This window comes from Pyxicephalus adspersus, chromosome 2 (assembly GCF_032062135.1).
Source record: "Pyxicephalus adspersus chromosome 2, UCB_Pads_2.0, whole genome shotgun sequence".
NCBI classification, from domain to species: Eukaryota; Metazoa; Chordata; class Amphibia; order Anura; family Pyxicephalidae; genus Pyxicephalus; species Pyxicephalus adspersus.
In genome coordinates, this window is record NC_092859.1 from 159129408 (window position 1) to 159151531 (window position 22124).

Below are 22124 nucleotides of genomic sequence, written 5' to 3' on the forward strand. Positions count from 1 at the left end.
ATAAATCCAGGCTGTGTTCTACCTGCAGAGCATCACTTACTATTGTTTCAACCCTGTAGACCCAGGCTGTATGCCACATGCAGCATATCACTCCTTTTTTATATTTAAATTCAAAGACAGTGTTTATAATCCTGCAGAGCATCACTTCTATTTTTTCTAGGGCTGTGTGATATCTGCTGAGCATCAAACCAATATTTGTTCTGCAGAGTATCACTCCCTAATGGTGTAAATCTGTAAACATTAGATTTTGACCCTGCAAGGTCTCACCAATGTGTTAGAAACTAAGACACAAGACCTGCAGAGCATCACTTGTGTTAGAATCTACAGACTTTGCAATGTCCACCAAATATGCCCACCCTGCAGAGTATTACTTCCTAAAGTGTCAACACTTCAATAGCAAGCCATTGCAAAGGATGAACCCTGCAGAGTATTACTCCCAAATATGCCCACCACTGCAGAGTGTTACCTCCCAAAATATCATCTCTTTACCAACAAGCCAGGTCTGAGCCTATATATGAGACCTAATAGGCAGGCTGTGAGCCTGCAGAGTATCACTCCCTAAGTAGCAGCCTGGCATTGCCTATCAGTCTGCAGTGTAAAATCTGCTACAATTCCCCCCCAGCCCTCACACTCACAGGTCAGTGCTGAGTCCTCCAGGCTCTGATGAAGTTTTCCTTCCAGTCTGAGAATTCTGCACACTTATTGAAGCCTTCCCTCCCTCCTCTTCCTCCTCTCCCAGCCCCCAGCACTGAGCTCATACATTGGGCTGTGTAATCTGAGTGCAGCAGCTGCACACTGGGCTCTGAGGGGTTAATCCTGGAAATCATTCTCATTGGTAATAAAAGAGGAGAAAACTTCCCAATCTGCTCCCAGATTTTCTATATCACACATTCACATGTTTTCCCATGATCACACATTCACATATTTCTATAGACAAGGAAACAATGTAAGAAGCCACAATTGTGTTTTGTTACATTTTATGACTTTTTATAAATTGTTACAATTGTCATTCAGAGAGAATATTCGATTTATTACATCTCTGCAGAGTATTGATCATTCCCTTAAGAGGTCCAGGGTTTGTGTAATGTGTTATTTAAGGGGTTCCTGGAGAGACATGCGCCAGTCTGGGGTTCTTGGCGAGACATGCGCCAGTCTGGGGTTCTTGGCGAGACATGCGCCAGTCTGGGGTTCTTGGAGAGACATGTGCCAGTCTGGGGTTCGGGTTTATTGTGAGAGATTAGACATTCCGATGTCTCTCAAAGAACGTTAGATAATCCTATATTTGGCCAATAACTCCATCATATATCTCCTCTACACAAGTACATGGCAAATGTCTCTCCAAGAAACCCAAAGGGTTCAGGGGTCTCGATGAACCTCATTCCTGTCTCTCCAGAATGTGTCACGGGATTATTTTGGGGTCATATTGATCAGCTCGGCCTTGAAATGGATTATGGAACCTCAATGGGGTAACATAGAGTTATGGCTTGATTCCTACTGAACAGATCAGAAGACAGAACGCTCTGTGTAGGAAGGATTGGACCTCTATCCGAGTTTTATTGGATTTATTTCACCACAATATAATTATTCTCCAAACTCCAGAGTTGTCTCCAGAGATGGAAGTGAATAAACAAGAACTTGTTACGGGGACAATTGTCCAGGAAGAATTTTCTCTTTAATTTGACTTCATTTAACTTCCTTCTGTAGCTTCCGGGTGGAAATGAAGGAAAACTTTCTCTATGGATAAATGGGAGGAAAGGGAATAAAGAAGCCTCCAGCAATCTCTGTACCATGGCGCTAGATTACATATTCAATAGTCTCACATAAAAGTTTATTGTAAAACACAACTCATATTATCATCATGTAACAGCGCATCGGGCTCTCTTGTAGCATGGGAGCGCTCCCTGGTTATCTCCAATGATATTTCACTTCCAGCTTGGAAAGTTTCTGTAACACAGCAATGGTAAAGACTGGTTGTGGGTTGAAATAAATAGAAGAAAGTTTTGGTCTGGCTCAGGTCTGAGGTTGGAGATTTCGGGGCGATGTGAAGAATCGTCCATCATGGAGCCATGCTGGGTCAATGCTGCTTGGAGATTTTTCCATTACTGGCCCCAGGAGGGATGATGGGAGCTGTAGAGGATTCTCCAGGTTTTTAGGATTACTCATTTACTACTGGAACATTTTTGTTCTCTCTATGCAACCAGAGGGGTTAGGGAAGTGGGGGTGGGGGGTCTCTGGTGATGGCACATTGCTTTGCAACGTGCAGCAAAATCCTCGAGAGTCAGCTTTGTCCATTCTGCAAATACCTTCTGGAACAATCACACTTACATATACTATGGGAGAAATGTGAGATTCACTGCTCAGAGCTCAATGTAAGGAACTCTCCTCCACTCTGTAAATGTTTTATTCTTGTTTTAAGTCCGGTGTCCTGGCTTCACCAATGAACATTGGCATTGTGTGCCAGGCGGGCATGGGGACGCAGAGTCAGAAGAGCAGCGACAGGGCAAATGGAAAATCACTGATCCTCACTCACTCAGTGTTCAATAATAATGGTGATAGAATCTCTTCTCAATCCAAAATGGCGGCCACAAAACATGAGGATGTGTACAGCGATCCTGGGTGAGATGCCTTGCTTCCCATTTTATTATGAAAGGGATCCCCAGCCACCCTAATTATTATGAAGGGGATCCCCTGGCTTCCCATTATGGTCTGAGGAAAGTCCAAGCTTTAGTTTGTGCACATACAGGTAAGTACCCCGAACCTCAGGACAATTATCTCAATAAAAAGTCCAGTTAGGTTCTGTGTTTTGGCTCAGTGATGACCCAACCGAACCAATGCATTGTGATAATTGGGCACCACCATTCAGGGTAATGCAATGCAAGGTGCTATGAGTGGCAACCCATCTCATTCTCTCACAGCGACTTGGTAACTTCACACCTTGATGTGTATGGTGAGCGTGGGCCGTGTTTCCTGCATTGCGGCCCATTCAGATAGAATATTGCATTATATGGCGTGTGTTCCGCAATGCACAGTGATACAATTGGCTGCTATGATCTATTGAATATTCTGCATGCGTGTAAATTCATTATCTTAGTGAGTGGCTGCTCAGGTATTGCAAATAAGTGGAATTCCAGACATTTTTTTTTAGTTTTAGATAGTATGGGGAAAGGTTAATAACTGCTGTCACATATTTATTTATGCATGCAATTTTGTGCTAAGACCCGGCTGCATCAGACGTGCATTCCCTGCAGTCCAAACAAACCTTGTATAAGGAAATGCTGCATCTAAAGAAGTGCAACAATGTAAAGCAGGACAAATGCAGCCTCTGAAAACAACACCAGAGCCCATTGCCCTATACGTGTTGGTGTATTTTATGTTTGTGGTTTGATTGTTGCAAGTTGTGTCCAGCATGTTAGGATTACACAATGACAATGAAACTGTCAATAAGATCCTCACAGCATGCTGGACACCACAAGGATTAATTACTGTGCCAGGTTTAGGGTGACATTATCCTTACGTTACACCTTTATGCATACAAACAATATATAACACAAAGGATTCCCAGAGCACTGCGGGTTAGCCAATACGATTGGTAGTTTCTCCTTTCAGGCATGCTGCCTCTTATTGATGGTACAGTATATTACAGGGGTCAGGGAGAACTGTGGGACCTTCTTTGCATGAAATTTTCCAATTTTTTTGTATAGATGGGCAGGGCGCCTTTATAAATTTCCATACCGAATAAACCCCTCGGGTCCCCAAAACGTTTCAGCATTGCAAAAGTCAAGCTATTTTAATTTGGAACTTGGAACAGATATACCCCTTATTCCCCCTTGAAGACAGCCCTAGTGATGGGGGTTTGACTGTTTTATTGGCACAATTTAGTTGTAAAAAAAGCTTCCATGTGATTGGCTGGAGTCAGCAGAGCTTTACTCATTTACTAAGCTAAGTGACTAATCTCTTCCTGAATGATAAATCGCTTTGCTAAGTGAACAGCCTGAACCAACCCAATGTCTCCTATTTACCCAGCGTTCAGCTCCTCCGCTGTCCCCCGTTCCAAGCTTTGCCAGGAGTTGTCATTCCCTCCATGGGGAGACGGAGAGTTTTTCTATCACTCTGACCACAATATTGAGATATTGAGACTCCCCGCTGCGCCCTGGAACAGACGGGATAGCTCATCCAATTGGCTGTTTATAAACACCACATGTGCGGTGTGTACGTGAGGTCTCCGGCATTGGAATCTTCCTATGTTAAACAATAGGAAAATATTTCTAGGAAATCAGAATGGAGAGAAGTTGTTTTTTTCCTTTATGGGCTGAATACCAGAAATGTGAGAGCTCGGCACAGCTGGAACTTCTACATAAGCAAAGAAGTCATCAAAAAGAACGGGAGGACAACATGCGGCTGTACTTCCCCTAACAACCAATCAGGTGGTCTGACCTTCACATGTGAATTTATTGTACATTGCACGGATCATCCAGCAAACATTCCAATGTCCCAGGTCAATCATCCTTACAAATCACTGAACTCACTCTTACCATTGGAAGGTTTGCTCACACAAAGTCAAAAATATTCAACCAATCCAAATCGATGTACTGTGTGATTGGGCCGCCAAGTGGCAAATGATATTTAATATAGATAAATGTAAAGTTATGTACTTGGGGGTAACAACATGCATGCTTCATACTGTCTAGGGGGAATACATTTGGGGGAGTCAGAAATGGAGACGGATCTGGGGGTTCTGGTAGATCATAGACTTAATACCAGCATGCAATGCCAAGCTGCAATATATAAAGCTAGTAAAGTACTTTCTTGTAATAAAAGAGGAATAGACTGCAGATATGGAGACATAATCCTGTACAAAGCATTGGTCACACCACATCTGGAATATGCAGTCCAGTTTTGGGCACCAGTTCACATAAAGGACATTGTGGAATTGGAGAGAGTGCAGAGAAGGGCAACTAAACTAATAAAAGGAATGGAGGAGCTCCGCTATGAGGAGAGATTAGCTGAACTGAATCTATTCTCCCTTGAGAAGAGACGTATAAGGGGGGATATGATCACCCTGTATAAATATATATATAACGGTCCATATAGAGAACTCTCTTCCCCATTATTCACTGTAAGGTCATTACAAAGCACAAGGGGGCGCTCTTTGCATCTGGAGGAAAAGAAGTTTAAGCTCCGGATAAGGAAGGGATTCTTCACTGTAAGGTCTGTGAAAATGTGGAATCGGCTCCCTCAGGAAGGAGTTTCAGCAACTACTATAGATTGCTTTAAGAAAAAGCTGGATGATTTCTAGAAGCGCAGAATATAACTGGGAATTAAGGATTTAAAGTAAAGATAACAGAGACTGCTGATCCAGGGAACATCCGATTGTCTCATGGAATCCGGAAGGAATTTTTTCCCATTGAAGCAAATTGTACCCGTGTTTTTTTTGCCTTCCTCTGTATCAGCTATGTCCACAGGGTTTTATATCTGGGATGTTTATTTCCCTAGTGGGTGAACTTGATGGATTTATGTCTTTTATCAACCTGACCTTCTATGTAACTATGATAGAGGCTGATAAAAGCAGCCATTCCTTTCTAACAATGGGATCGGCATTGCTCATTCTGTAGCTCTCCCTTGTTTGGAAGTAACAAAAAGGCCGGTAGCACCTTCGCCCGGTCATCTTACAGTCAGAAGTTCTCATTGTCAGCCCCATTGGAAGGTTCCCCATTGCCTGGTTCTTGTTCCAGGGAACTGAACGTAGGGTTTGGGCATCTATGGCAATGGTCCAATCCACTGTATCCACTGCTCTAAGGTGTACTTACTGCCCATTCACCCCCTTGGATTAGTCGTTCATGCACCCCACAAGCTTTAGGAAGTTTCGGAAGAGGAGTTGAAAAGGTGAGCAGTAAATTTCTCGGCGTTCATGGAAATCTATGGATTTATGTGTATTATATATGTGTATCATGTGTACTGCAAGTGGAAGAGGAAGGGATGGGCACACAAGGTTCCAAAAGCATAATAGTTGTGGTATCAAGGATTGCCAGCCAGAACCGGGGAATACTTACACTTACAGCAAAAGGCCAAGCAGAAGCTTGGCACCCTAGAGGGCAATAACCAGTGCATGGCACTAAACAGAGCAGTAAACTGCGCATGGCACCATAGAGGGCAGTAACCCATACATGGCACCACAGAGGGTAATAACCTGTGCATAGCACCCTACAGATCAGTAACCAGTGCATGGCACCATAGGGGGCAGTAACCCATACATGGCACCACAGAGGGTAATAACCTGTGCATAGCACCCTACAGATCAGTAACCAGTGCATGGCACCATAGGGGGCAGTAACCCATACATGGCACCACAGAGGGTAATAACCTGTGCATAGCACCCTACAGATCAGTAACCAGTGCATGGCACCATAGGGGGCAGTAATCCATACATGGCACCACAGAGGGTAAAACCCAGTGCATGGTACCATAGAGAGCAGCATCCTGTGCATGGCACCCCAAAGAGCAGTAAACCAAAGTTTGGCACCATATTGGGCAGTAAGCTGTAAGAAGTGACGTAGAAGCGTCTCATCCATCCATTGAATGGGAATCACTGAGGGGTAGCAAGAAGTGAAGTGATGCAAGATAAATACATTCAGTGCCACCTGATTTTATAATATTGTGCTGCGCCCAGGTATTGCACTCTGCATATTGTTGTAGCTTTAATTGCAGCCAAAATGTATGCTTTAGGTTTCGGATTGAGAGGAGAAAGTCTATCAGATTCTTACTGCCGTCCCCATTGGTAAGGATTTATCTGGCATGAGGCTGATTGTAGTCACTGAGACAGGAAGTGAGGAAATTTCATCTGATTTTAATTCAGTTAATTAATTCAGTTCCTGAATGTTCTGGCAGTAAAATAAAAAAACCTACTGGAGGTCCCCATATACAAACCCAAGCGGTGAGGGCCCCCTGTGAAGCCGTTGTGAAGGTTATGGGGGGAATCAATTTTATAACCGCACATCTAATATTACATGTGATCAATGTAACCAGGACCATATGAGCATTATGAAATACTTCAGTATACTTTTTCATGATCTTCTATAAAATGTAAGGAAATGAATTTGTGACCTGGATCTAGCAGCAATAATTAATATACCCTGATACAGGTATGAACCCCTCAATTTACCATTTTACCACTGCCTTCTCCTCCCCAGCCAGTCCTATAACCATTTCCTAAAAATGATATTTATGTTAAGGTCGTACAGCCATTTCACAAAATCTCCTGAGCCATTTATGTGCTGTGTATTCTCCATTCTCATTCCTATGAAGAGTTTGGACCTCACTGGCGGAGGAGCTGAACGCAATCTACAACATAAGTAAGATTTACCTTTCCAGCCATGGGCACTGCATATCACTTTATCCATGGCTTCTGGTAGTCCCTCCCCTGACCATTTCCTAATCATACATATACTGTATTACAGTAAAACCACGCCCATTATTGGTGAGGACGTCCCCTGAGGAGTCTAAGACTGTGTTTCTAAAGGAGGGATAATTGAGCATCTATTTATTCTACATAAGGAGCTAATTTAATCCTAAATGTTTATGTGTACATTGGATATATGGTCATACATCCCTGGGTCCATCTGTGCTACAGACCAGCAGTATTTTATAATGTATATCACTGCTATATAAGAAGTTATTGGAATTAGATATAGATTGCGTGTGTACAAACATTTAAATCTGTTATGGGGGCTGTATATTGGTACATTGGAATCTGTTTTCTGTTTCTGTATAACATTTGCAATAAACCTTTTCCTGATTCTTCCTTTTTGATGTTTATTGTTGTTTTGTAGTAATAGTGTTATATTGTTATATTCCACTCTCTATGTAAGTTTAGCCAACCCTAAAATACGAAAATGTAAATACAAAATATACAGGAAAGAGGGGTCTTTTAGGCTGTTACAATAAATTGTATTTTTCAAACCATAAGTACAATATACAGTAATTACATGCTGGAGTTTATTGGTTTTTCCTGCACCCAATAAAACAACATGGAGTCGGGATGGCCGATATAGACGAATAACGACTACTTTCATTTAACCATATAGCGTTTTAGCCATTCAACAATGTGAAATGTCTCGTAACCCAACGCGTTTCGCCTACTGGCTTCCTCGGGGGTGTATAGGAGTAAATCAGTTTTATGTAAATGAAAAAAGAATATGTAGAGAAAAACTTGAATATTAGTGGTTTGAGTTTGGCTGGAGAATGGGGAAATATATAGCAAAGTGGGGAAGGATCCCAGGCAAGGGACAAGCCAAGGGACTGGGTCCTCCTCTGGGGTTTAAGGATAAGGCCTGGGGTGCAGCAGAATATGGTGAGAGAGATAGCAGCAGCCAAGGTGAAATAGTCACGAGGCGTGCACATGGGAGCGCATCCTGGGCATCCTTCTGTAAGCAGAGGCCTGTCCTAACAAGTGACCCTGCAAGAAGTTGTATTTCATTTCCAGATGAGAAGACAAACCAACATACAGAGAAATAACCCAGCTGGGAGAAGCTTTGGTGTAAAATATGGCAGATGCTGCACACCGGTAACAGATGTGGCCATAGAATCTTTTGCAGTTGATGGGCCGTGATTGCTGGGGGGGTAGAAGAGGAAAGTGATGGATGACTTTTGTATTAACACTCTGGTGCCGGACATTCCACTGTCCAGTGGTACAAGGAGACCGGCTCTGGATCAGTAATGTCACGTGTACCTGTCATGTCCTCCCTGGGGACTGAATATTGCCCACTCGTTATGTACAAAGCATAGACTGCACCTGCAGAGTTCAGGACGAGTCAATGCGAATATGAGCACTCACTATTATTATTAACCAGGATTTATATAGCACCAACATATTAAGCAGCGCTGTACAATAAATGACAGATACAGACAGTGATACAGGAGGAGGGGTGGACCCTGCCCCAAAGAGCTTACAATCTAGACGGTGGGGGAAGTTTAATAAGAGGGACTCAAGTACTCAAAGTTGTACGAACTAAAGTATGGAGGTGCAAAGTGAGACACCCAACCCGATTTTATAATATTGTGCTGCGCCCAGATATTGCACTCTGCATATTGTTGTAGCTTTAATTGCAGCCAAAATGTATGCTTTAGGTTTCGGATTGAGAGGAGAAACTCTATCAGATTCTTACTGCCGTCCCCATTGGTAAGGATTTATCTGGCATGAGGCTGATTGTAGTCACTGAGACAGGAAGTGAGGAAATTATAACATTTATTTAGCAGAGGACAGAATTATCATACTGCACTGCTTGGAGGTTTACCCTTATTTTCTTCTTGTTTTTGTACTTTTATACATTTCTGCAGCATATATCATCTTTGTGTCCTGACCATAGTTTGTTATACGTTCCATTTTAATTTGTATGGACCTGTTATTGTCAAGTCCCCATTTCCATGCATTGCTAGCTGCAATCTTATCCTTGCAACCTGGGTTGGGTGCATGTTTAAACACTGCTGTGTCTGGAGGTGCACACAAGCAAATGGAGCATGCATATATATATACCCCTCCTACTGGATTGTAAGCTCTTCGGGGCAGGGTCCTCTACTCCTCCTGTGTCACTGTCTGTATCTGTCTGTCATTTGTAACCCCTATTTAATGTACAGCGCTGTGTAATATGTTGGCGCTATATAAATCCTGTTTATTATTATTTATAGGGAGAGAGAGAAAGGAGAGAGCACATATGGAGCAGCATTTCTGCAGGTTTGAAAACCATTTGCTGCCAGGGCAATAATCCTATGCCTCCTTGGCAGTGCAGGGAGTTCTCTTTGAGATCCAGTTCTGTGTTCTGCTCATTCTGATCCAGATGTCTGATGTGACCCAACTCACAAACTGACTACTCCCAATTTCCTGCCCGATGCCACCCTCAGCCTGTCTCTCCATCCAAGCCTGCTTGCTGCCAACCCCGACCTTTGCCTTCCAGCTTCCTCGCAGTTCAGATCTCAGCCAGCCACAGACCTTCACCTTTCCCATTTGGTGTCTTTGGGGTGAACCTGGTACCTGTGATCTGGGTAATCTTGGCAGTAAAGAATCTGGTGGGCATTACGGTCCCTGGTTTATTATAATATTCATTGGACTCCATGCTGGGTAAGCTGCACTACCAGCCAATGACGGGTCTGACAGTTTGCTTTCTTTGCTGCTGTCTTGGAGGGGTAATTGGTGGCGGAGTTATTCCTTCGGACCAGCTTACCCCCCCGCCACCTTCATACTCCAACATTTGTGTAAAGCTGCAATATAAGAATAGTTTTACAATATAGGTAAATTTATTATTACATCAGTTGGTTGTCGAATTAGTGACATGACCGAGCACAATTATCATGTTTATATTTTGGATAGTTATTATTTTGTTCTCCATGTTTAACCAATAGACTCCCTTTGTATTATGCTGTTGTGTTTATTTTCGGTTATGAGAATTATGGTTGCTGCTTCAGGAGGAAAGAAATATTAGGATTTTATTGCAGCTTTGTTGAGAAGTTTTGCCATTCTATCTTCATATGAACTGAAGAGAAATCTCCACGGCATGGACACAGATTGGAGTACAGACGCGGTAGAGGTGTCCCCACTTCTCCATTCAAAGCTGGAAAGCTTTCAGACACAATAAAGCTGAATATATTCTAATGGGACTCTCACAGTTCCTTTTCCATCGTTCAGAATAAGTCCGGCACCGCTTTGCAGCCAATAGAATCGCCCACTGTAGTAGGAGCCCAGCTGTCCATGCCGTGCACATTCATTATATTATTATTGCTTTGCATCATTGAACTATACAGATAGGAAGGGCATACAGGAGGACTGAAAGCTTCTGTTGGGCCCCAGACATACTGAATTAGTTTTTTTGTTGGGCCCCTGCTGCCTTATAAATAAATACCTCTATACAAGGAAAGCCATGCATTCTGATGGGCCCCCATTACCTCTGATGGGCCCCAGGTCTCCAATTTGTCTCTGCAGAGTCGTGTTTCATTTATTTTCTTCTCACTTTACTGTATTTCCCTTTTATTTCGGTGACTTCACAGCTCACAAATCCAATGAATGAATGTATTGTGCATTGTATATAATATAACCAGCAGATTGAAGCCACCTCCAGGTCTGGGGTCTCTCATCCCAAATCTCTTTTTTATTCTGGAAAAAAAATTCCTGCTTGCAGGAGAATTTGGCTCATGTGCAGCAAGTTTTGCTTCGTAATGCACAATAATATATTGGAAGAACCATAACAAACAATAGCGGACTCTGTGTGTATTGTAGGTGCGGGGAAATGTGTAAATGGATGCTAAAGGTGGCATTGTGGGGTCGGAGTTACCATTGGGCACCGTAGGGGGGCAGCTTTTCCCTCTACATTCACATTGCATCATCATTAATTCACTCGTTATCATAATGTTGGGTCAGAACCAGGAAAACTCATTCATGTTTTGTGTTAGGCAGTAACTTTAGCTGGGAATGGAGGGTTGGGGGTTCTTGAAGTGCCCAAACTTAGCCAAATAAGCCCGTGGGGGGCAACTTTGAAGAGATTTTTCCCAACATTGTGACAGACATTAGCACAGAGAACCTCTGATGAGCTCGGCATGTTCTAAGGTCACGGCTCTGACTCTTCTGGAAACTCTTAATGACATATTTACACTGCACCGGGCCGAGGGATGAATGTGTCAGCCCATGTGGGCGCTGCCCGCTCCGTCACATACCTGAGGTCTCAGCTGTATTTTTGTTGGCATGAAGTTCCAGGACTCATTAATGGGACCGTGGCTAAAAATGGGCTGCGATGTCCAAACCATTCTACATCCTATGATTGACTTCATGGGTCAGGATAAAACTAGTTTTGAGTTTTTGGAGAGAGTGGGAACAAAATCAGAACTCTTGTTAGGTTTTTCTGGCCATTTAGGGCCCCTAAATTTATCCTTCTCCAAACAGGAAGTCTGCAAAAGTAAAATAGACATAAATACAAAAAAGCTCAAAAAGTAATTCCAACACCATAAATAAATAATCACCCCACCAAGGGGCACAAATACCCTCAAGCATTTGTTTCTACAAACCATTCAGTTTTTGGTTTCCTGGATGATGCAGCCATGAACAAAATATAACATCACCAGTGCCAGTTCTGCATGGGAAGTCCTAGGGGCCCATACACACAGAACATGTATTGAACAATTCCCAACTCATTGTCAGATAGATGTTCAGGTCAACCAAGCCAGAAGTTGCAGCCTGAAATACGCCCAGGGGACCCAGCTACGAGCTTTATATTCCTGCAGAGATTCATGGAGATCATTCAATAGGTGAGGATGGATTTGTAGGTGAGTGATGTCTGTAGGCAGGTGATGTCTGTAGGTAGGTGAGGATGGATTTGTAGGTAGGTGATGTCTGTAGGTAGGTGAGGATGGAATTGTAGGTGAGTGATGTCTGTAGGTAGGTGACTGCTTTGGCTATAACCAATGGGGCTGCTTTGTGCCTATTACAAGCCTTATCAATGACAATTGGATCCGTGCATGGGTGGAGGGGGGCAACGCTTGCTTCCTTTTTCAATATGTGGGGTCACTAAATGCTGCAGTGTTTTGTCTGATCACTGGGGAAGAAGAGATGGAGAAAATGCTTTTTCTTTCCTGCAGCAGACTGATGACATCATCTAATCCTAGACAGAGTCACTGGCTGAGGAATAATAAATGGTGGATCTTTTAGTTAGAAGGTTTTTGTATATTGTGACACCTGAGTTACTTATTTGTAAAGTTATGAAAAGTTCTACCTATTGCCCCCGGGGCCGCTACCTTCTCCCCTACTCACATACAATTTTTTTTTAAGATTGCAGCAAATATACCTTAAAGCGAACTGTCCTTTCTTGTGATGAGTTGGTATTTGGCATCACTGCTGGATAGCACAGCATTTTTATTGTGCTGTAATACCAGTTTGATTGATGATGCACCTCAGGGGCGGGTCTATTGCAGCCCAGTCTTAGAGGAAGTTGGTCAAAAACCTTTGGACATCATTTACCACAGAGGAGCGCCATCTGCTGGTGGCTGTGGAAAGGGCAGGTAGAAAAGTGGGGAGGAATTAGTTACTCTCTAAAGTCTTTAAAGGAGAGAGCAGTAAACAGAGTTAGGAAAAGTTCCACCTATTGCTCCCCGGGCCCCTACCCTACCTTCTCCCCTACTCACACCCTTTTTTTTTTTTTTAAGATTGCAGCAAATAAACCTTAAAGCAAAGTGTCTTGTATCTGCTGTAATGAGTTGGAAGTTGACCTTACTGATGAATAAATCAGCATTTACATTATGCTTTAATGCCAGGTTGATGATGATGCTTCTCGGGGGCGGGTCTATTGCACCCCAGTCTTACAGGAAGTTGGTCAAATAACTTTGGACATCATTTACCAGAGGAGTGCCATCTGCTGGTGGCTGTGGGAAGGGCAGGTAGTAAAGTGGAGAGGAATTAGAATTACTCTCTAAAGCCTATAACGCAGAGAGCAAAAAAACATAAAACAGCAAATAATAAAACTTAATGAGAAGTTATACAGCAGGGCTCGGGTGCTTCTAATGTATTTGTATTATTTTTGTATCTGCTGTGATGAGTTGGCAGTTGACCTCACTGATGAATAAATCAGCATTTACATTGTGCTGTAATGCCAGGTTGATTGATGATGCTCCTCGGGGGCGGGTCTTTAGCAGCCCAGTCTTACAGGAAGTTGGTCAAATGATGCCGGCAGAATTACTCTGTAAAGTCTTCATAGCTGAGGGAAGTGAGCAGCAAACATAACTCAGCAAATAATATTTTATATGAGAAGTGATACAGCAGGGCCCAGGTGCCTCTCGTGTATTATTTCCGTATGGCCCATGCAAGTCTTCTGCAGATTGTGTCCATGCATCATCTGTACAGGAATGACGTCAATGGAGGAGAGAGATTCGGGAAGGAGAGTTCATGGAAAGTTGGCGAGGGAACGCAGGAGGACCTAATAGAGGACTGCATGAAGATAAATCGGTTCTGAGGATTCTTCGCACAGCTGCCTCCACTCAACTCTCCGCTGGTCCCCTGGGCTCCTGGCCGCTCCTCAGGGCCTGCAATGGGGGACGGCGACAAATCCCATCATGGGAACACAGCTCAGATATTCAGCTTGTGGCTGCCCAGCTGTTGGGGAACTACAAGTCTCAGCAGGCCTGATGATAGATTTCCCTATGTTGGGTCTGGGTCTCCATGTAACAAATTGTCAGGTTGTGTCATGTGACTTCCCCGGAGCGGTGTGACCTCATCGACTTTAATAGATATGAAGAAGAATTTGTGGTTTGTGAGCAGCTGAATCGTTATCCTAGAGAGGCAGAAGCTGCACCTAGTGGGGTAGAATCGCTTTGCGGCCTGGAGCCAAGGGGGCCCTGTGACTGGATAGTGAAGAGAGAAGCAGCACACTGATGGGCTCCTCTCTTCACTCTGCTCTCTCTGACTATCAGCATGCTCAACTGACTGGCTGCTTGTGCTGCTTATTTCTCTTCCGGTCTATGGTCTGCTGTACTGAGACCAAATTGAAGTATTTACGCTGCTCAAAATGCATTTAATGATTATTAGTGGCAGGGCCCACTGTGGCCCCTTTCTTTATAACTGCTCTCTGTATTGTCTCGCTTGTGCAGGCTCTTGTATGGTGACTGGGGTCACTTTGGAGCACACATGGGAATTGTTATAGAACCAAAATTGTATGGAGCGATTTCATCATTAATCAGGACAGACGTGTGCTGAGATCTCACAGAACTCCCAGGGAGGCACCTGGAAGTCAGAATCCTGGGAGGGCCATTGTGCTATTATTAAGGGCCGATGGGCTGCTAGGAGTGAACCTGGATACAGAATGTATGAAAGCTCTCCAAGGCTGGAGAGAATACACTTTCATCAGTGAACCTGGGTGATCCAGCAAACCTGGAAGGAATCTGGTCCAGAATTGAAAACATTTGCTAACCCCCCCCAGTGGTAGTCCCGAGTGTGACTCGGGGTGGATTATACCTGCAAAAATCGGTAATCCAGAGTCACACTCAGGGTCCCCTAAAACTTTAAAGAAAAAACACTTACCTTGCTCCGCTGTCGCCCCCCGGGGGCCTGCTGGTCCTGGACACGTCTTCTCCCTCCGATCTCCAGCCGCGATCTGCAGAGACGATCTACGGGGTTTCCCGGTGACCTCGGTGCAGGCGGGAGGAAATTCAAATTCTGTATTGGATTCAATATAAAATAGCTGTATTGAGTCCAATACAAAGAAATCCTCATATATTATATATAATTATATTAATATTATTATTAATAAACAGGATTTATATAGCGCCAACATATTACGCAGCGCTGTACATTAAATAGGGATTGAAAATGACAGACAGATACAGACAGTGATACAGCAGGAGAGAACCCTGCCCCAAAGGGCTTACAATCTAGTAGTATTCTAATCTAGTAGTATTATATTTTATATATATATATAATTTATATGCTACTGTACAGTTATATTATATGTTTAACCATTTTTTTAACAGATTTTTGTGTTTTTTTTATTTAAAGTTTATCAAATGTAATAAATATTGGACATATTTCTGTGAGTTATGACAGAATTAGGACGCTAGGGGGGTTAACAAATAGCAAATTACTTTGAAGAAATCCATTCCAGGTTTGCTGGATCACCCAGGTTTACTGATGAATGTGTATCCTCTCCAGGCTTGGAGAGCTTTAATAGATCAGGCCATTGAGTCCTCTCCAGCGCACTGATCCACCAATCACCTGTCAGCTCCATTGATGAAGGAGTCCGCAGCCTGCGGCAATCTTCTTGCAGACATTTCCTCCAATCAGACGCAGAAGATATTTATAACCCCATTAATATTAAGGTGATGTTCAGTTGGCTGTTCAACCAATGGGCACCTGGTAGCAGGGAAAAGGAGGTAATGTTATGCATTTGTGAGCATTTGATTGCAGTAAGTGGTTCAGGTTCTCTTGCCTGCGGGTCATCTGCTGGCCTTCAGAACTCTTCCCACTGCTGGGCTATAATGCAGCAGGAAAGTTCCCAAATGTATGGAAAAGGTTCAGCAGTACGCCAACTGTCATTGCATGGGGCATCTGGAAAACTGCACCAGAAATGCACTGCTGTGCGTGATATTTTGGGCTCAGTTTTGGCCCCAAAGTGATGAACTGGAGCTGCACCCTTTGGAACAACCCCCGGTCTGGACAAAGCCTTGTGGACCTTGTTGGAGGATGTCTGTCAAATCTCACGCTCGGGAGTCATGAAACCTAAAATTAATATCTTGCTGGGTGCCGAGCTTTTCTGTTCTTCTGTTCGTTGAATTCACAAAGTGTCCCCATTCACCACACCGCCTCCAAATGACTGCAAAAAGGGGGTTTTAGGCCATTGCTATTCATTTCAATGATATTCGGGCTTCGGGAGGCTCACTATTGGTCTCTAAGTGGTGAACTGCAGCCGTACCATGCAGAATAATCCGTATATCTCTCTCTGGACTTTGTCGGAGGACCTCTGCCAGATCTCCCAGAGCCATGAAACCTAAAATGAATATTGTGGTTGGTGCCGGCCTTTTCTGTCCTTTGGCTCTTTAATTAAAATGTATTTATAAAACTAGCCAAGCGTTCATCCCATGGACAGCACAAGCAGAAACGTGGCCGAGATGTTTATCATTGTCCCAGTTGTGATATTGATAAATGGACATGTATGTGAATTATATTCATTTCATATTCACTGTGCATTCTATGCACATCCTATGAGAACATCTGGAGAGCGTATGGAGGACGTGTGTACAGCCATTGTCCTGGTGTTCCTTCTCCCTTATCAATAAGGTGGTGGAGATAATGATGCTGCTTCTGGTGATGATGGTGATGCTGATGGTGTTGGTGAAAGTGATGATGGTGATGGTAGTTATAGTGGTGGTGGTAGTGTTGATGGTGATGATGATGGTGGTGATAGGTATAATGATGGTGGTGATGATAGTGATGATGGTTATAATAATGGTGGTGGTGGTGATGATGGTGGTGCTGCTGGTGATGGTGTTGGTGAAAGTGATGATGGTGATGGTGGTTATAGTGGTGGTGGTAGTGTTGATGGTGATGATGATGGTGGTGATAGGTATAATGATGGTGGTGATGATGATGGTGATAATAGTAATGGTGGTTATGATGATGGTGGTGATGAGGGTGGTGCTGGTGTTGGTGAAAGTGATGTTGGTGATGGTGGTTATAGTAAAGGTGGTGATAGTAATGATGGTTATAATGATGGTGGTGGTGGTGGTGATGATAGTAACGGTAGTGGTGGTGATGATGATAGTGGTGGTGGTGATGGTGGGTATGATGATGGTGGTGATGGTGTTGGTGAAAGTGATGATGGTGGTGGTGGTAGTGTTGATGGTGATGATGATAGTGGTGGTGGTGATGGTGGGTATGATGATGGTGGTGATGGTGATGATGACGGTGGTGGTGGTGAAAGTGATGATGGTTGTAGTGATGGTGGTTATAATTATGGTGGTGATGATGGGTATAATGATGGTGGTGATGGTGGTGGTGATGGTGGTTATAATGATGGTGGTGATGGTGGTGGTGATGGTGGTAGGGGGATATTTAGGAAACACAAAGTTGGGTTTTCCACATCCAGCTTTCCGCTGCCCCAATTCATGTCTGGAACCAAAGTATAAAGGGACCCCATTGTGTCGTTCCTCCAAAACCTGTCCAAGCTGCAGAGATTCCCCCGGATGAATCTGCCAGTCTCCATTCCTCTCTGTCTGTATTAAAGGCTACAAAGCTCTCCGGCATCAGCAGAGGATCTCCGGGAACACTGAGTGCTTATTAGTAAAAGATGGAAAATGAAGGTGAATTCTGTATTTTGGGTGCAGCACATTTTTCAGAATGCGATGGATGAGGTGATGGAAGGTAGGAGAGGGGTAAACAGATTTGGTTTGGTTATGTCATTTAATTGGGTTCAATTAATTTGTGTATTTCCTAACCTCTCCCATGTTACTAATTATTGAAGTTTAAAATTAATGTTGGAAAAATGTAGGGGATGACTACACTGAAATATGTAGCTGTCACAGCCACGTGTGGACTGCACAGAAAACTAAATGTGACTCTGTCCCTGGGTATAGGAATCATTGCTCCCCACCATATACAATGTAACCCCCACCAGTATACTATTCTGCCTCTAGAGGGAGCACCGGGACACAGACTTTGGATGCCATCTCTTATCTGCCACCCCAAGAGCTCCCTCTAGTGGCAATAACACAGAATACACATGGGTGGGAGTCTGCAGGCCACAATAAGGGGATTACACTGAGCTCTTCAGGGAGCCCGTTGTAATATTTCTTATGGGGCACACAAGAGACAAAGATGCAACAAAATTGTGTAATTTGTGGCACCTTATGTTGACCCCCCCCCCACACACACACACATAGCAGCGGATTGTTGGGGGTCCTTTTAGTGGATGAATGTCAAAGTAAATAAGTTGATCCTAATTGCTAGCTTACTATATCTTTACCTCTTTGTCCTCAATAAGTGCAGGAGGTGGAGCCTTCACTAGGCCAGGCAGCACTGTCATCCCTCATCTGATCCATGGAGGGCAACCTCTTCCATTACAATAGGCTCCTCATGGGCGGTATTATTATGTCCTCACCAGCCCATAGGCCAGAACTTTGGAAGGGGCAAAGAGAGGCAACCAGTATGGTGTGTTAAAGTGCAAGGTGCATGCTGATATATGAGGAGTACATAGTTAAATATATGAGGTGTGTGTGATACTTTTTATTTACCCATTCAGGGTGGGGGAGGTAAGTGAAAGTGAAACTGCAACAGAGAAAGATCAGGTCCCATGCCAGGCCAAGCTGTGCTGTGAGGCAGGGCTGAGTCAATCTCAGACTGAATTGTCAAGATGCAAACCAGCCTCCATGTTTTCATTTCATCAGCATATTTAGCTCATTGCCTGGCATTCTCTTTCAAGTAAAATATACCAAGAAGGGCTACAGTAAGAAGCATGGGGTTGAAATGGTTAATGCCACACTGTAGTTTAGTTAACTGTCACAGCGGTTGATCATCGGTCACTTTCAGCAGCTTTGGGAGTTGTTTTAGGTCTGGTGACATTTTGACAAATATTATAAAATTAATATTGAATTAAAGTTGGGTGATGAGGTCAGAGGGGAATATGAATGACGTCCCTGGTACTGGGGCAGTTCGCAACCATTACCATGTATATCCCGCAGAGAAATAGACGTGCCTTCCATGACAGTGTACAGTGAGTATCACATAGCGGCATGGAAAATCGTCATTTTTCCAAATAATTGTTTAATTCAGGGATGAGAAATGACAAACATCTGGAAATAGTTCAGAGAAGAAGAAATGAGAAACTTCCACCAAGACAAATTCCATGGATTGCTCCCATAGCCAGTGCTGCCACCTTATGGACAACAGAGAAACAGCAGGACCTGCAAGAAGTTATGGAATCTACTTGGTGGGGTATTGGGGGGCAGTGGTAAATTTACCTTTTTAAGGATATTTTGTGGCTTGTATGTTATATGTTATTGCTGTATAGTTCATACACAGCGTATATAACCCTTCAGCTTCAATCCAAGCAGTACACAGGACCTACCCTGCCTCCTCATCCCAGCAATGTACAGATCCCAAGCCTTCCTTGCCCCATGTTCTCCAGGACCTTGACACTTTTCAGGCAGATCACCACCATACATTGACATCCCAAGGAAATATAGATATCCTTGGGATAAAACTGGAATGATGTGGGCCCTCATATCATATTTGCCCAGGGCCCATTTTGTCTAAATCTTCTCTGTCCGAGGGTGGTTAGAGGATCCGTGCATGGCTACTCCCACTGATTGCTGAGATTGCCTTTGATTCTTCATTGTTAGAAGAAAACTCAGAGCATGTTTATAAGCAATCTGCATGGTGATTTGTTTTAGAAATATGTTTTTGTGTGCTAATTGAAATTGGCAGTGTACTTAAAAATGAACTAGAGATGGCCTAATGTGCTTTATTATACTGAAAAATATCAAAATGTTTATTTTTGTTTTTATTTTTTTGGATTTAGTTCTGGTTTAGGTTGCCATGAGTGAACCTGCAGATAAATTTGAGTAATACCAGATACCATTCTAAATCCACTAGGTGGTGCTGTGTTCATATCCATTCACAATGAAGTACACTAGTAATAATTGTACGTGAAAACAAACATTGCCTCACCAAGTGGATCAATTGGGAATTACACATTTTGCTCAACCAATGGATCAATATGTTTGCGTGTCTACTTTTCTGTATATTAAAGTACATTCACACATCTTTAGTCAACTTTACATTCACCCAACAGCACATTTATAAATGTATCACTATGCAGGTGAATTGGTAATTAATTAACCCCTTTCGGTTATACTTGCTGTGCATGTACAGTTGGGCAATTAAATTTGTTGCTTGCACTATACAACCTATTTTTAAATTGAAGGCTATGGTGTGGAGCCCGCTGAGTGTCAATGAGCTCTCTCTGCTTGACTACACAATTATAGAAGTGGTCCGTCACATGACTTTGAAAGGTTCTGGTAATACACATCTCATTGGTGACGTGGATAGGTGACCTGTGTGCTGGACCATGGACCTTCTCTATTGGCACAGCTACTGCAAAGGGCTTGTGGTCATCTAGCACTGGGGACCGGGCTGTACACAGGGGGTAGACCAGCGCATTATTAATAAACAGGATTTATATAGCTCCAACATAATATGTAGCACTGTACATTAAATAGGGGTTGCAAATGACAGACAGATAAAGACAGTGATACAGGTGGAGGAGAGGACCCTGACCCAAAGAGCTTACAATCTAGGAGGTGGGGGAAGTATCACACAATAGGAGGGAGATATGGAATGGTGGGGAGTAGTGAGGGTTTAGGGGACAGAAGAAGACGGGTAGGTGAGGGTGAAGCATTGGGTTTTAAAGGAGCAGAAAGTACAGAAAGCCTAATAGGATGAGACCATTCCAGAGAATAGGGGCAGCTCTAGAAAAGTCTTGGAGCCGTGTGTGTGTGAGGAGGTTATGAGTAAGGAAGTCATTAGTAGGTCATTGGAGGAGCTAAGAGAGCCATTCGAAGGGTTTCTCACTGGCAGAGCATGTCTTGTTCAGCAAAACCCCCTACCAAATACAGACCCCTCCAGCAATCTCTTTTTCTATCATGTACGGGGAGGATATTCTGTATTTTATTACTTTAACATAACTGAAGTTTCATGTTTTTATGTATTGTTGGCTCTGATTTTCTGGTGATGTAATATTTCTGTATATTTACTATATAAAGAGGAAATTCTGCACTGACCGGTGTGATTATATTTCATCTTTTCGTGTTCAGTAGGAAAATTCTGCTGCTCCATTGAAGAGCAATTATATGGAATAAATTCCATCAGAGTTTTCTTGGTAGAAAATCCACAGCCCAGCAGAGGATTCTTTCCTGCCAGGGGCAAGAAGAAAACATTTAGAAGACAGAATGTTACCTGAGATCAGACAACAAAGGCAGCTATACAAAAACTTTCCTTTGTCTGCATGCAGAGCTCAGTGTACAGAATCGGTGCAATCCTGTGCCAGGACAAAGCCATTCCTGTGCACATGTGTAGGAGCGACATCATCTGGACCTGACCAATGGGGATGACTGAAGACGCAGAACCTGGAAGAGAACCAGGCAAAGATGTCAGCACCAGGGGAGCAATAAGGGGCATCAGGTGGGCATTTTGGCCCGTAAGTACTGAGTACATGTGCTGCAAATACTTGCACATTCTGGAAAAATGCTGAGTGCCGCTAGCGGAGTTTATTTCCCCCTTAAATATGATTGGATACATTCATCAGATACTAAAAAATGTATAAGTATAAAAATTTCATGAAAAATAAACTGCTGGATTTGCCTTGCAGGTAAACATTAATTTCCTTATGTGCATGGTGCAAAATCAGAAAGATTACAGAACGTTTAGTCCCAAGGAGCTTACAGTCTAATGTTCCTATCGCAGTTCCACATATACTCACATATATGATGGAAGATGGTGAATGCACATTGCAGATTACACAGAATTAGGATGAAAAAGAGGACATTCTTGTGCTTTGCCCTCCAATCCCTCCACCTACCTACCTGATACACAAATCTCTCCACAGCTC

General features: G+C 43.3%; 1 protein-coding gene across 1 annotated transcript in view; it reads right to left on the reverse strand.

Annotated features, from left to right (window-relative positions):
* Positions 1–767, reverse strand: part of LOXL2 (lysyl oxidase like 2) — a 46750-nt gene extending 45983 nt beyond the window's left edge. The window contains exon 1 of the mRNA XM_072402893.1: positions 636–767. The gene's annotated coding sequence lies outside the window, so the exon portion shown is untranslated. The remainder of the gene's footprint in view (positions 1–635) is intronic.
* Positions 768–22124: the final 21357 nt, after the last annotated feature.